General features: G+C 32.5%; 1 protein-coding gene across 5 annotated transcripts in view; it reads left to right on the forward strand.

Moving 5' to 3' along the window:
* Positions 1-15,779, forward strand: part of Rexo5 (RNA exonuclease 5) — a 41,783-nt gene that overhangs the window by 25,196 nt on the left and 808 nt on the right. The window lies entirely within an intron of this gene.

Here is a 15,779-nt window from a genome sequence, read left to right on the forward strand (position 1 = left end):
AAATGCAATATCACAAGACAGAGTGTCTACAGGAAGTTGTCAACGCCGCAAAAAAAATTTATATTATTCGATTGATTAAATCCTATTTTAAATACCATCGAAAGTATGATTACCACCTAAGCAAAATACAATTTTTTTTCTTTCATGTTCCGTTTTCTGTCGAAGCTTAATAATCATTGTATTTTCGATGGTGTTTAAAGTAAGATCTATATATACAATAGGAAACCTATACATACAACAGAAAACGGAACATAAAAGAAAAAAAATTATATTTTTTTAAGTGGTAATCATATTTTCGATCAGTGTTCCGATATACAGGGTGCACGATTTATCTGAGGACATTGAAATATCTCGAGAACTATGCATTGGATAAAAAAAAGTGGTTAATGAAAGTTGTTAGTCTCGAAGGGGGACATCCAATGATACCAAACTCGACCTCCCACCCCACCTCCTGGGGGTAGGGGTTGGGGGCAACTTTGAAATCTTAAATGGAAACCCCCATTTTTTATTGCAGATACGGATTCTACGCCACAAAATACGTAAATTTTGTCCGAAACTTTTTTTTTATTCGTGATAGATGGCGCTGTAATCGCAAAAAATTATATTTTCCGCAATTCTCCAGAAATGATCATTGAATTGAGAAATAAAAAATACCTGTTCAATATTTTTAAAGAACAAAAGTTATTCCCCCCCCATCCTCTCGGGGTAGGGTGGGTGATAACGTTCAAATCTCAAATGGGGACCCACATTTTTCATTGCAGAATTAGATTGTACGTGAAATTTTTATTAAAACAATTTTTTTCATTCGTGATAGCGTTGAATTTTTCCGAGAAACTACTTTTAGCGTTACACAGGAACAACGACGAGGACGTAGTAGTTTTATGTTCCCTTCGGGTTCTTTTTTAATGTGAGTCCCCTTGCCTCTCACAGATCGGGGTGCTTTTTTAATGTGAGTCCCCTTGCCTCTCACTGTTCAATTAATTAGAGTAAGTGTTCGAAATTTTTACCTTCAACTTCAATACACTTATTGATCCTTTTTTCAAATGACTGTACACAGGATAGAAGCATATCGTATGGTAGAACGTATATCAGCGCAAGCGTTTCTTATGCGTTCTACCATGTTTTCACGAGTTGTTGGCACTTGTTGATAAATTTTATCTTTTGGGTAACCCCACAGAAAGAAATCCGGCGTTCTTTAAAATGTTCTTTAAAAATGTTCTTTATGTATGTTCTTTAAAAATATTGAACATCTCTATGTTCTTTAAAAATATTGAACAGGTATTTTTTATTTCTCAATCCAATGATCATTTCTGGAGAATTGCGGAAAATATAATTTTTTGCGATTACAGCGCCATCTATCACGAATAAAAAAAAAGTTTCGGACAAAATTTACGTATTTTGTGGCGTAGAATCCGTATCTGCAATAAAAAATGGGGGTTTCCATTTAAGATTTCAAAGTTGCCCCCAACCCCCACCCCCAGGGGGTGGAGTGGGAGGTCGAATTTGGTATCATTGAATGTCCCCCTTCGAGACTAACAACTTTCATTAACCACTTTTTTTTATCCAATGCATAGTTCTCGAGATATTTCAATGTCTTTAGATAAATCGTGCACCTTGTATTAGTAGAAAGGCTGCACGCGTATGCGCGATAAATCTCTATTCGAAAGAGAGAGACAGAGAGTCTCTGTCTCTTTCTTTCGAATAGAGATTGTCGCGCATGCGCGTGCAGCCTCTCCAACATCGGAACACTGTTTTCAATGGCTGCGTTCAGCAGAACAAAGTGATCAGTGAGCGCTTAGTAATTCTCGCTCCTGATTGATAAATACTTCTGGGTCTATGAAGAATCTAAAAGAATGTTCCAATCACAGACAATAATCACTAAGCGCTCACTGATCATTTTGTTCTACTGAACGCAGCCAATGATTAATTGACAACCTCATGTAGACATTTTGACTTGTGATGTTTGAAATTGAATATTTGAATTCACTTGTTTATACTTTCTTGTTATATATGTGAGTCCTATTCTAAACACCATCTAAAGTATAATGATTATTGAGTCTTGACAGTTTGTCTGTCATCAATTACAATTACAAAAAAACACGCGCTAAATACATATGAGAGCGAAACGATTTTATATGTGAGATACTTAGATCCATTTTTTTTACTTAGGTACGCATCAGTTAATATTTGTCAACTGAAACGTGTCCAATTATTTATAAAATACTCAGATAATTATTTAAAGTTTGATTTAAATGTTTGAGTTAAATGATACATATGTGACATCCATATATTTGTAACAGCGCTTTGATTGAAGAACCGAGTTAACCAATCAAATCGTTCCACTGGGACAAGTGCGTTGTGCATTGTGCGTTGTGTCGTCCCAATGGACTATATTCATAGCCCGGTCTTATATTTAAGGTCGTCTTAAGTTCACGTTCATTCATTACTCAAAAACTACTTGTTACCACTCTGGTAATTTAAGTAATAATGAATTATTATAAAAAGTACTGAATTGGTAACGTTTTCATCAAGTTTTGAAGATTCTTTTCTTGACAGTTCGATGATGCGTATTTCATGCATATGTATTCTTAAGTTCAACACAAAAGGTTCAGTTATATTTATTATTATTATTATCCAAGAAATATAACTCTGTTATTGTTATCGTTGTATTAAAGTGATTAATATCTGTATTAAAAAATTACAGACAAAAATTACTTTTAACCTTCTTGTATGTATTGAATGTATTGAATATAACAGCGCTACAAAATGGTCACTCATTGTTTATTGAAAAACTTGCTATCGCCATTACTAATTCTATAAAAACTACTCGTTATCACTCGTTATCACTCGTTATCATGATAATTTAAAGAATAATGAATTATTATAGAAAATACTGAGTTGGTATTGTTTTTATCAAGTTTTGAAGATCATTATCTTGACAGATCCATGTCAACTCAGTGTTTTCTATAATAATTCATTACTCTTTAAATTGTCAAAGTCATAACGAGTAGTTTTTGTAAAATTAGTAATGGTGATAGCAAATTTTTCAATGAACAATGAGTGACCACTGCGTAGTTAGTGCTGTTTATGTTAGAAGATAAATAATTTTTTGTCTGTAATTTTTTAGTACAGATGTTAATCACTTTAAATGCAACGATAACAGTAACAGAGTTATATTTCTTGATTAAAAGTAACAAATATAACTGAACCTTTTGTGTTGAACTTGAGAACTCTATTATATACTCTAATATATAGAATACATGTGCATAAGATAAGTGACATTGAACTGTCAAGAAAAGGATCTTCAATATTTGATGAAAATGTTACCAATTCAGTACTATTTATAATAATTCAAATGTGTGTAAAAAAAGATGTAAAATCCAAGCAAAATTACTTTAAAAAAAAAAAGAAAAAAAGCGCCAAGTACACGCGTTCCAGCGTTTGTTACGCAAATATAGATTTTAAAAAATGTTATAAAAAAATAAGGACCAAGAAAATAATATGGGATGTTATATTTTAACTTCCCAAAAATTATTTCATTGCATGGAAAAAAATATTCAGGAGAAATTATTAATGCAAGTTTGTACGAAAATGTTACTTTTTAATCTTTTAAAAAAAAAAGTAATGAAATCATAAAGTTACGCCAACTGATAATGCGAAAATATGTTGTACAAGACATGAAAAACGAAACAACGAAAGCAAATGAAACAATAAAACAAAATAATAAAACAATGAAAAATAAAATTAAGATTTAGACAAAAACACTTGGTGTACCCAGGATGCATTAAAACAAAAGTTGTAATAGATTATACATTTCAATCTTCTAATAATTGCGTTGGTACATTTTATAATTATATAAGATAATTGTAATTTTATAATTATAAGATAATAATTTTTATTATATCATCTTTTTCTACCAATTAATTTGAACAACTTTTGTATGAAACCTTTTTTATTTGCCTAATATTTTTGGAAATATTTAAGGAAATCTTGGTGACTTTTTCAACATTTAATTTATATCTTGCTGTTTGTCGAAAGAAAAAGTGATATTAGACATTTTTATTCTATTTGGTCTCAAGAATATATTACATATATATATGATTATTGTATACTTAATTAATACATAACATAAGTTTTTACAAGTAAAATTTATATAAAACTTACCTCTTTAAACAAAAAGGTAAAAAATGGTGCCAAGTACAAGCGCAACATATATTGTGTTATTTTTATAAATTTCAAACTCAAATTATTTTTTTAAGATATATATGTACATAACATAAGTTTTTACAAGTAAAACTTATAACTATAATAAAACTCTACAACACTATTCTACTGTACAAAAGAAGTGATATGTTAGAACAATAGCACCAACTGAAAAACCTAACATATACAGGGTGGGGAGTTATAAGTTTACAACCCGAAATGTGAAAGTAAATTGGGTTAAGATAAACATAAAAGTCCCATATCGTTTTGCGAGATTCGCAATAATTATCGAGTTATTAATGACAGAAATCTGAGGAATGGGAGCGCGCCGATAAAGATGATTGGAGAAGCGTTGCAGCTATTCAGGCTACAGCGCGGCCCACTCGACCTAGCAACTGTTGGCGGCGTGCGGCGAGACGTAGGTCCGGCAAGATAAAACAACGAATAGCAGCGCATTGTCTTTCCCCTCGCCGCGCACCGGCAACAGTTGTTGGATCAACTGGGCCGCGCTGCGGCCTAAGCAGCTGCAATGCTTCTCCAATCATCTATGCCAGCGCGCTCCCACTCCTCAGATTTCTATCATTAATAACTCGATAATTATTGCGAATCTCGCAAAACGGTATGGAACTTTTATGTTTGTCTTAATCCAATCTACCTTCACACTTCTGGTTGTAATCTTATAACCCTTCACCCTGTATATATGATTACTGTATACTTAATATTTTTAGAAATCTGAAATTCAAATTATTTCCTTCTTTAAGATATAAATTATGTACATAACATAAGTTTTTACAAGTAAAACTTATCAAATTATTTTTCTTTTAAGATATATATGTACATAATCTTTTAAAAGTAAAAATTATATCGTGTTATAAAAATTTAACACGTTTATTAATAGTGTCCAATATTTAAAAAAAAATTTTTAAAGGTTATTATTCAAGAAAAACCTAGCTACAAAAAATGTCCATAACATAAATTTTTACAAGTAAAATTTATCATTATTATTTATCATTATTTTATTATTATTATTATTTATCATTATTAGAACACTGAGTTATATGGTTATTTTACTTGCTATTATAACAAATTAATTAACATAATGCAATAAAAAATATTTAATACAAAAAATCTTGGCGCGGCTGCACCAAAAACTATATTGAATTAAAACTTGTTTAATGCATACATGACAACATTTTTATTATAATAAAATGTACTTGTAAATTCTCTCTATACATATACGGTGTAATGTTTTATTTAAGTTTATATAGTATTATAATAAATTATAAACCTTCACTATAGATTATACATATCGAATGTGTATATATTCTACATATTTTGATACTTTTTTATTCAAAGATGTTATTCTTATTATAATTGACGAAATGTTAATGATATCTAATTTGACTTTTATGTACATATATCTTCGATATAGTTTTTGGTGCAGCTGCGCCAAGATTTTTTGTATTAAATATTTTTTATTGCATTGTTATGTTAATTAATTTGTTATAATAACTAGTAAAATAACCATATAACTCAGTGTTCTAATAAATAATGATAAATTTTACTTGTAAAAATTTATGTTATGGACATTTTTTTGTAGCTAGGTTTTTCTTGAATAACAATAACCTTTAAAAAGATATTTTTTTTAAATATTGGACATTATTAATAAACGTGTTAAACTTTTATAACACGATATAATTTTTACTTTTAAAAGATTATGTACATATATATCTTAAAAGAAAAATAATTTGATAAGTTTTACTTGTAAAAACTTATGTTATGTACATAATATATATCTTAAAGAAGGAAATAATTTGAATTTCAGGTTTCTAAAAATATTAAATATACAATAATCATATATATGTTAGGTTTCTCAGTTGGTGCTACTGTTCTAATATATCACTTCTTTTGTACAGTATTTCTTTTGTACAGTAGAATAGTGTTGTAGAGTTTTATTATAGTTATAAGTTTTTTTTGTAAAAACTTATGTTATGTACACGTATATACCTTAAAAAAATAATTTGAGTTTGAAATTTATAAAAATAACAATATATGTTGCGCTTGTACTTGGCGCCTTTTTTTTACCTTTTTGTTTAAAGAGATAAGTTTTATATAAATTTTACTTGTAAAAACTTTTGTATTAATTAAGTATACAATAATCATATATATATGTTCGGTTTCTCAGTTGGCGCTATTGTTTTAATATATCACTTTTGTACAATAGAATAGTATTGTAGAGTTTTATTATAGTTTTATTATAAGTTTTACTTGTAAAAACTTCTGTTATGTACACATATATACCTTAAAAAAATAATTTGAATTTGAAATTTATAAAAATGACACAATACGTGTTGCGCTTGTACTTGGCACCTTTTTTTACCTTTTTGTTTAAAAAGGTAAGTTTTACATAAATTTTACTTATAAAAACTTATGTTATAAGTTTTACTTGTAAAAACTTATGTACACATATATACCTTAAAAAAATAATTTGAATTTCAAATTTCTAAAAATAACATAATACGTATTGCGCTGATACTTGGCGCCTTTTTTTACCTTTTTGTTTAAAAAGCTAAGTTTTGAAAAATTTTATATGTAAAACTTATGTTACGTACATTTTTTGTCGTTAGGTTTTTCTTGAATAATAATAACGTTTAAAAAGATATCTTTTTATTGATTTTTCGATGTCGCGGCCCATCATATGGTCTGCTCAGCATCAGCTGACCGGCAATCAAATGACGGGCGACATAATATACATACCGTGCTTAACAATATTCTCACATTATTATCTTTAGACATTCCCTCTCTTACTTTCCCCCGTCACTCTCTCATCTTCTCCTCTCTCTCTCTCTGTCTCTCTTCCCTCCTAATAATAACCTTTACAAAGATATTTTTTTAAATATTGGATACTATTAATAAACATGTTAAATTTTTGCCATGAAAAGAATACAAACATTTGTAGCACCTGTGGGCCAGTGTTTTTTTTACTTATTCGCATATCATCAGTTTCAACCCAATCAGATTTACCTTCTCTATATATACTTGTGTAATGACCGCTTACAATGCACGATCCATGATGAAATATGGCATTCATTACTTTATACAATTGTCCTGCTACTGATACTTTAGTTGTTGGGACAGCACGCAGAGTAAATTTATTTATTTTCATAACTTTACCATATTCTGGTGAAAATAATGGGAAATGAATGATAAGTATTTGTCTTGCCATTGTTACTTCACTTTTAAATAACATGTCGTTTCCTGTTTTTTATATGATTCCTTATACAAGTCACACCAGTGCAGAAAATTAATCTTTAATAAATCGTTAAGATCATAACTCTTTTTTTGTAAATTAACGATAGGAATTGATATAAAAATATTACTCGATGTAACTATATTTGTATCACAACTTTTGCATCTTGTAGTGGAAGTTACTTGATGCTCGACTAAACTCTTTATATATTCACATTTGTCACACAGAGCTTGAAGAAATTCCGATGCATCATATTTTACAGTATTCAAAAAGTTCTGTCCTATATATTGTCGTATTCCATACGTATTTAAGTCATGCATTCCATTTTCATATCGATATAGTAATACAGTTAAAACATTAATTTTATCACAATTAAATATTTTTTTTCTACAGATACTGAAATGCAAAAGACATTGCTATACTGAATTTGCGTAGGATGAAACTTTATCTGTATTTTGGAAACCTCGTATAACCCAAGCGATATTTTTACGAACATTTACATGAGATTCTTGCATGAAAGCAATTACTTTTGATAACGTCCATGGGCTATCATTTACTTTACGAATTTTTTGTTTTGAAACAGAAATCATTTCAGCCTCGGGCTTATATATTTGTTTTAACCTGTTATATTCAATAATAGCTTTTTCACTAGCTTTTACACGTGAAGGATCGTAATTAATTAAATGCAGTCCTTTTAATGATGTTAGTCGTGACAGTGCGACGTAAATTTGACCAGGACTAAATACAGAATTACCTATATCCATAATAGCATTTTGCAAACTTAATCCCTGGCTTTTATGATTGGTGATTCCATAACTCAAACATAATGGAAATTGTTTCCTAACAACATACACTTTTTCCATTGCGTGAAATTTGACACTAACTTTCTCAATTAAAAATTCTTTATCTGACGGCAAAAGGTTTATTTTTTCTGTTTGCTCTGTTGATATATTCTTAACAACGGAAATCACTAGCTATTGTACCGTTTACGAGACCTAAGCTAGCATCAATATTACGTCTTATCATAACTTTCGCCCCAATATTAATAATAATTTTTTTCGAGAGTTCTAGAATTATCGTCTTCATGTTTTGATAGTATGTTAACAATGTTTCTTTTCTACAAAATGACTACAATCCATTTTATCCTCTACAACTAATATTATTTCTTTGGCAATCAAGTCGTTTTAGCATTGCCGCATTAAGAATATCATACATGTGACAAGTAGGCAGTAGACATACGGTATCCGATGGCAAATCAGTAATAAAATTGCATTCGTTCAATCTAGGTTTCATAGTAATATTTTCAAACTTTATTTTTTTCCTTTCAAGCATTTCACAATCAGATTGAATTACTAGATCAATACGAATTCTTGATAATATCTCACGATATAAGTTATCTTCTTGCTGTCGCATATTAATTGTCAATTCATAATCAAACAATATCCATAAGTTAGTAGCTTCTAAAGAACCAAGATATTTATTAACTTTTTCTTTTGATAATTGCATAAAAGTAGGATTATCGTTTAGTAGGAGGTAATTGTAGCAAATCTCCAAATAGAAGAATACACAGTCTGTCCCAGATCCAATGAGACTGGTCTAAAAAAAAAATACAAAGCGTTTATTATTTTGATTTTTTATTCTTGTTTATTCAAAATAGTCTCCTTCTGAGTCAATACAGCGCTGGAAACGTTCAACAAATTTTTCGAAACATTTTTTATACTCATCGGCTGGAATGGCCTTTAGTATGGCGGTCGAAGTCTTTTAGATGACCGGGATGGTATCGAAACAATTTCCTTTCATCGCCAATTTCAGTTTGGGAAATAGCCAGAAGTCGCACGGAGCCAAACCAGGTGAATACGGTGGATGATCGATAACAATGATGCCTTTTTTTGGTCAAGAATTCACGTACCATGATGGTTTTGTGCAATGGTGCATTATCGTGCAACCTTCCGTTTGCCCAAATCTTCAGTCAAAATTCGATAGACTGTGCTTTTCGGTATCCCAGTTTCCTCTTCGATGAGTCTCGCAGACACACAGCGGTCGCTTCGAAGAATTTCTTTGACTTTCTCGATGTTTTCTTCATTGCGAGTGGTTTTTGGCGGCGGTGCTCGGTCATCGTCTACAAGGTCCTCACGACCATCACGGAATCGGCTAAATCAACGGAAAACCTGTGCACGGGACATGCATTCATCCCCGTACACATTTTTTAGCGTTTCGTACGTTTCTGCACCACTTTTACCCAATTTAAAAGTTGGTTTTTCGACCGACGTACACAAAGTGACTTTACATAAAATGTCAAACCACAGTGAAATATCAACCGAATTCGCTCAAATTTTGAGATTAAGTAGATGAAGGGTAGAACATTCACCTACCATCATTCACTCATAGATGTCGCTGCGCTAAGAACTTTGATGGAACCAGTCTCATCGTATCTGGGACAGACTGTGTATGTTTTTGACCAAACCAACCGTCATTAGAATCAAGAGTGTCAAATATTTGAGACAATCGAAGACGCATGTACATAAAAATCAAATTAGATATCATTGACACTTCGTCAATTATAATAAGAAGAACATCTTTGAGTTCTGTTCGTAAAACTTGTATAATGGGATCAGATAGTGGTTTATATTTTGGAGTAAATCCATGTTCAACGAGCAATTGAAGTAGTCTATGAACTGTTAAACCGTCTATATTAAACACTGCAATACCAGTAGAAGCTGCTATAGCTGTATCTTTGTTGAAATTTTTCTTTATCCAGCATTTAATAGTTCTTGTTAAGAAACTTTTTCCAGTACCTCTTTCTTCGCTAACATACAATCGTAATGTAGATTCATCTGATCTTATAGTGTTAATGATTTTATCTAATACTCTTTTTTGATCTATATTTAATTTTGCTATCATATCAGACACATCGAGATCTTTACCTATTTCACTAAGATATTTAAAATCTTGCATTACTTCACCAGCTTCTATGTTTTGAATACCTATTAGATTTTCTGGATCATCTTGAGATATATCTTGTTTTCGTAATTCATCGTCCAAATATTTCAGAACTAATTGTTCTGCAGCTTCAAACGCTTTTTGCAATTCTTCTGTTTTATCATGATATTTTAATGCTTCTACGAGATGCAATTTTACTTTGTGGAAGGATGCTGCATAAGTATCACATCCATTTCTAAGTTCATCTAAGTTTCTCCATGGCTTAAACATGAGTAATAATGCAAAGAAATAATTTTCCGGTTGTATATTTATGATATCTGTAATGATTAATGAGATGCGCACGTTGACGCCGTTTCAAATAACCACTAGCTATTCTGTAATATTCGACAAACTTATTTTTTGGTTTAATCTTTGATTTCATACCACCGTGCAAACTCGTAAAGAGACACATTTTCTAATTCTTTCGGTCTAGATGGATAATGATTATCTATCAATGACGGATAAAACATGTCCGTAGATTCCTTTCCCAATTGTTCAATCTCTTTGCGACTTTTTAATTTTCTATCGTATTTGATTACAGTCTAACCATCTAATAGTCGTATTTCGGTCAGTTCCATATAGAGGAATACCTAATAATGTATCAGCAGCTTCGAGAGCTCCACATTCCCTATTATGCATAAATCGCAAGCCAATATTCCAAAGATAACTTGTCAATGATTGGTTTTTATTATTCTTGCTATCGATAGATTCAGATAATTCACATTTTCCAGCTTTATTTATATTAATAATGTACCACTTAATAATGTACCACGTAAGCAATATTGATTTATCACCAATAAATTGTATATCCATATTTCCTTGCCAAGCAGTAAGAAAAACAGGATTATAATCATTTATATTAACTTCATTTTCTCTCCGAGGAAGATCATACACTACTACTATGTTTTAATTGTTTTCTTCCTGCTATCGAATTTACGATATCTCTTATGGTCAATGCTTCAGTGACAGAACGAGGAAATCCAAAACGACATCTATGAACTTTTACGTCCTACCTTCTTAGACCGGAGACAATAGTCATTATGTTTGTGTGCCTGATGCGTATTGACGCGTCTATACCAGTGCTGGGAATTAAGTGAGCAGCGCGGGCCGATTTCAGAGGCAACGCATGCATTTTTCCCACTACCTCTCGAAGCGCAGCGGCCGAACCGCCGATCGCGCGTGAGACGCTCTGCCTCATGAACGATCTTATATACGATATAAGATGGGATCGCACCCTCCGTCAAACCAAAAATAAAATATTTATTTATCCTTAAAAAATAATTCTTACTCTCATTAATGATGAAATATTATGCTTTTATTTCTAATATAATAAATTCCTTTTAATAATAATATAGTGATAACAATAATTAAGAATATAATTATTAAAGTTTTGTTAATAGATTTCCACATCACTCAAGGTATTATTGTTGATGCGTTTTTTTTTTAATGGTTTCGCCAGTAGGCCTACTTCACTAAAAATTAATGAAGATGAAATACATGGCTCAGCAGGAAAGCGAAATGTTACATTGTGAGGAATATAAAAACGAAAGAGGAAAAATAAGTACAGAGCGCAAAATGGCCAATTTTTATAGAAATATTAATTGGATTTTCTTGCTCGTTTATATGTCGATTTTACTAGGGATGATATATCCACAGATTTTGGAAGAGGTAGTACGCATCAACGAAGATAGTGATGCATCTCTGAAAGATGAATGTTTGTCTGTTTTTATGATTTTCATTTTGGAAAAAGAACATTTGCATAAATATGTGGACCCAAGCATAGAAAAAATTCGAACATTGAAATTTCTAAGATGTGGATAACATGATGCGTCTAAAATTTTAAAAAATCCGATACCCTTTTCCTGCCGTGTTTTTAGCGAAAAATCATATTGCAAATTGCACAATTCTGCCTGAAGATGTAAACTTTGTTCCTCGATTTGCACAGTGAGAGGATTCTCAAAGAGTATTAAATCTTTTCTTAACACGTTGACTGCCACGGAATTTTTCACGATTCCGGTCTAAAAAGTCAATTTGATTTAAGCATGTTATATTATTAAAAACTTTAATAATAGTACATAGTAATAATCAAAAAGCTTAAAAATGTTTTTTTTTAAACATTTTTTATTCTCTTTCCTGAGGCCATCTATTCATATTTACACTGTTATGCTACGAGTTTCCTCGTAGCTGTACAAATATGGCAAGTAATAAAGGGACGAGATAACTCGTAGTTAGGCGTCCTGGGCAAGTAAACAACCTACGAGATATCTCGTAGTTGGCAGTCAACGTGTTAAAATTTCGAAATCACTGAAACGCATATCAAACTGATTTATTAAAGAGTCAATAACATTACATTGTTTAACGAAATTACAATTTGTATTGTATTTTTCAAAGAGAATCTGGCAAGAAGGAAAAAAGTTAAGAACATTATTTGGTAACTGATTTTTAAAAAGTACTAGTTTCCTGTGAAAGGAATTGACATGACTAACTACCTGCGAAATAGTTTGGTTGATCTTTTGCAGCTTTAAATTTAAAATATTTAAATAGTTTCTCTGTTTGGGTCCACATATTTATGCGAATGTTCTTTTTCCAAAATGAAAATCATAAAAACAGGCAAACGTTCATCTTTGAGAGATGCATCACTATCTTCGTTGATGCGTACTACTTCTTCCAAAATCTCTGTGGATATATCATCCCTATTAGAACCGACGATATATATGTATATATTTTATGTGAAACGAAAATAGTTTCTAATATATTGGCTGCCCCGGTCCTCTACGTCCGCGACGATGAACCCATGTAGCCCTGCTGTGGCCGGCACTTGCGCCCCTTGTGCGTACTTTATCATCTGTAATATAATAATAAATAAATAATATATTTATAATATATACATACATATACAGAGTGTCTCAGAACTTTGGGATACGGGCTCCGTAGGGATATAAAGCTAAGTGAGAGGAACAAAAAAGTCCTGTGCCATAATGTAAAAATCGTAATAGTTTTTTAATTATAACAGCGTAAAGTTTGACATTTTTCACGCCCAGCGCGGCCTATAGACGCTCCGCGGCAAGCTGTGTGCGTAGGAGTTGAGCGATAACACGGCTCGCGCTGACCGTCGCGCGGCGTCAAAGTACCAAGACGTCATCGCGACAGTCAGCGCGAGACGCGTTATCGCTCAGCCCCTATGCACACAGCTTGCCGCGGAGCGTCTATAGGCCGCGTGGAAAACGCGTAGAAAACGCCAAACTTTACGCGGTTATTACTAAAAAACTATTACGATTTTCACATTATGGTACAGGACTTTCTTGTTCTTCTCACTTAGCTCTATGTCCTTACGGAGCTCGTGTCCCAAAGTTCTGAGATACTCTGTATATATATACATTCATACATATGTATATATGTATATACGTACAAACGTACATACATAATATATTAAATATAATCGAAACTTAATGTATAAATTAATTAATTAGTACGACTACTCATTTGAAGAATCATCTGTTTTCTCCATCAACAGCTTTACTTGCTGCTCCATCTTTTCTAATTTTTCTTTCAATTCCCTTGTTCTCATTTTTTAATTGACATATTTCTGTGCCCACCACAATTTCCTCCAACTCCTCCTCATCCTGCACCATTATACTATCATTCTTTGCCATTGCTGAAATTATATATAATATACATTATATTATATTGTCTTATATTATGTAACATTATTATTTTATATATACGTCACGTACATACTCCATATCACATACATACACCATTAATGTGTAAATGTCATTAATTTTTATACTTATAAATTATTTTCACCTAATTCGCCTATTACCTGCACCACTTGCGTTATAAATTGTATGAAGCGGTCCTTATAATTGAAGGGCGATCACCCTGGACGACGAGTCAATAAACACCGGTATTGATTTTTCGATGGCATAGCTCATCACATCGTCTGCTCAGCATCAGCTGACCGGTAATCAAATGACGTACGTCATAACATACCATGACGTATACCAACAGTATTCTCACCTTTTTATGCCTCTCTCTTTCTCCTCTCTCGCCCGTTCTCTCTCTCGCCTGTTCCCTCTCTCTCTCTCTCTCTCCCTCTCCCCCCCTCTCTCTCCCGTTCTCTCTCTCTCTCTCTCTCTCTCTCTCTCTCTCTCTCTCTCTCTCTCTCTCTCTCTCTCTCTCCTCTCTCTCTCTCTCTCTCTCCTCTCTCTCGCACATTTTCTCCTATACTATATTCTAGCATATCTCTTACTTACTCACTCGCATTCGCTGCTGTCTGTTTCTTCAGCGCTCTCGTAGCGCCCCTGGTGTCGGAAAAACGAGATGCATTCATATCCCCACTCCTATGCGTCCGACGTTTCTTACTTACTTTCTTACTGAATCGAAATTTTCTGTAATTCGGACTTTATCTTAACACATTGAGCGCCGGCCCCGCGAAAATGCGGGATTCCGAGTCTGTCGCTTGAGCGCCAGCCCCGCGAAAACGCGGGATTCTGAGTCTATCGCTTGTACTTGTTCCTACATCTCGCACACCAAAATTTGATCACCCTCAGAGACTTTGGGGTAATATGAAAAAACAAAGTTACCAGAATTGTTGGATCAGGGAAAACAAACCGATATGTACGACGTCCGTGTAAAGTTTGCTTTGCTAGTAAAAAAAAAGCGAGAGTAGCTTTATGTGTGCTGAATGCTTAGTACCCTTACATCTTGGACAATGTTTCGAGAAATACCATACTTGCCTTAAATATTAATATTTTTGTTTTCTGTTTGTGTTATATATATGTAATAATCTACCATGAAATAAAAAACTATTTTTTTCTATAATTATAAATATAAAATTAATTATAAATATAAATTAAAAATTTCGATTTTGTTTCTATTTTTCATTTCCGTTAAATTGTATATGACGAATATGCAATTAAAATATACTATTTTACGAAAATGTATATTTTAAATATTTTTTTTTGGCTATTCATTGATCAGAAACAGCGAATGAGGCCGGCGTTTGGGCTTTAAGTGGCCGATACGTTGCCGGCGTTCAGGCTTTAAATGTCTCTTAGGTCGCCGGCGCTCAATGTGTTAAAATACTTTCACTTAGAGACAACGTATACAAAAATCATGAACATTTTGCTTCCTATTTTTTAAGGCCGAATCGATTGGGACTAAAAAAACCTCGATCGGTTAAGCCATCGCTGAGATATGAGTATCTCACCTCCTTTGAACTCGCAGTTTCGCGTAATATAGGCACGGTATGCCTTGCGCCGTTCGGGCGCAACTTCGTTGCGCTTGAACTTGGCGCAAGGCACTACCGTGCCTCTTGATTTAATAGCATCCTGATTTTTGTTAA

Source organism: Harpegnathos saltator, unplaced genomic scaffold, assembly GCF_003227715.2.
Source record: "Harpegnathos saltator strain DR-91 unplaced genomic scaffold, Hsal_v8.6 scaffold649, whole genome shotgun sequence".
Taxonomy (NCBI): domain Eukaryota; kingdom Metazoa; phylum Arthropoda; class Insecta; order Hymenoptera; family Formicidae; genus Harpegnathos; species Harpegnathos saltator.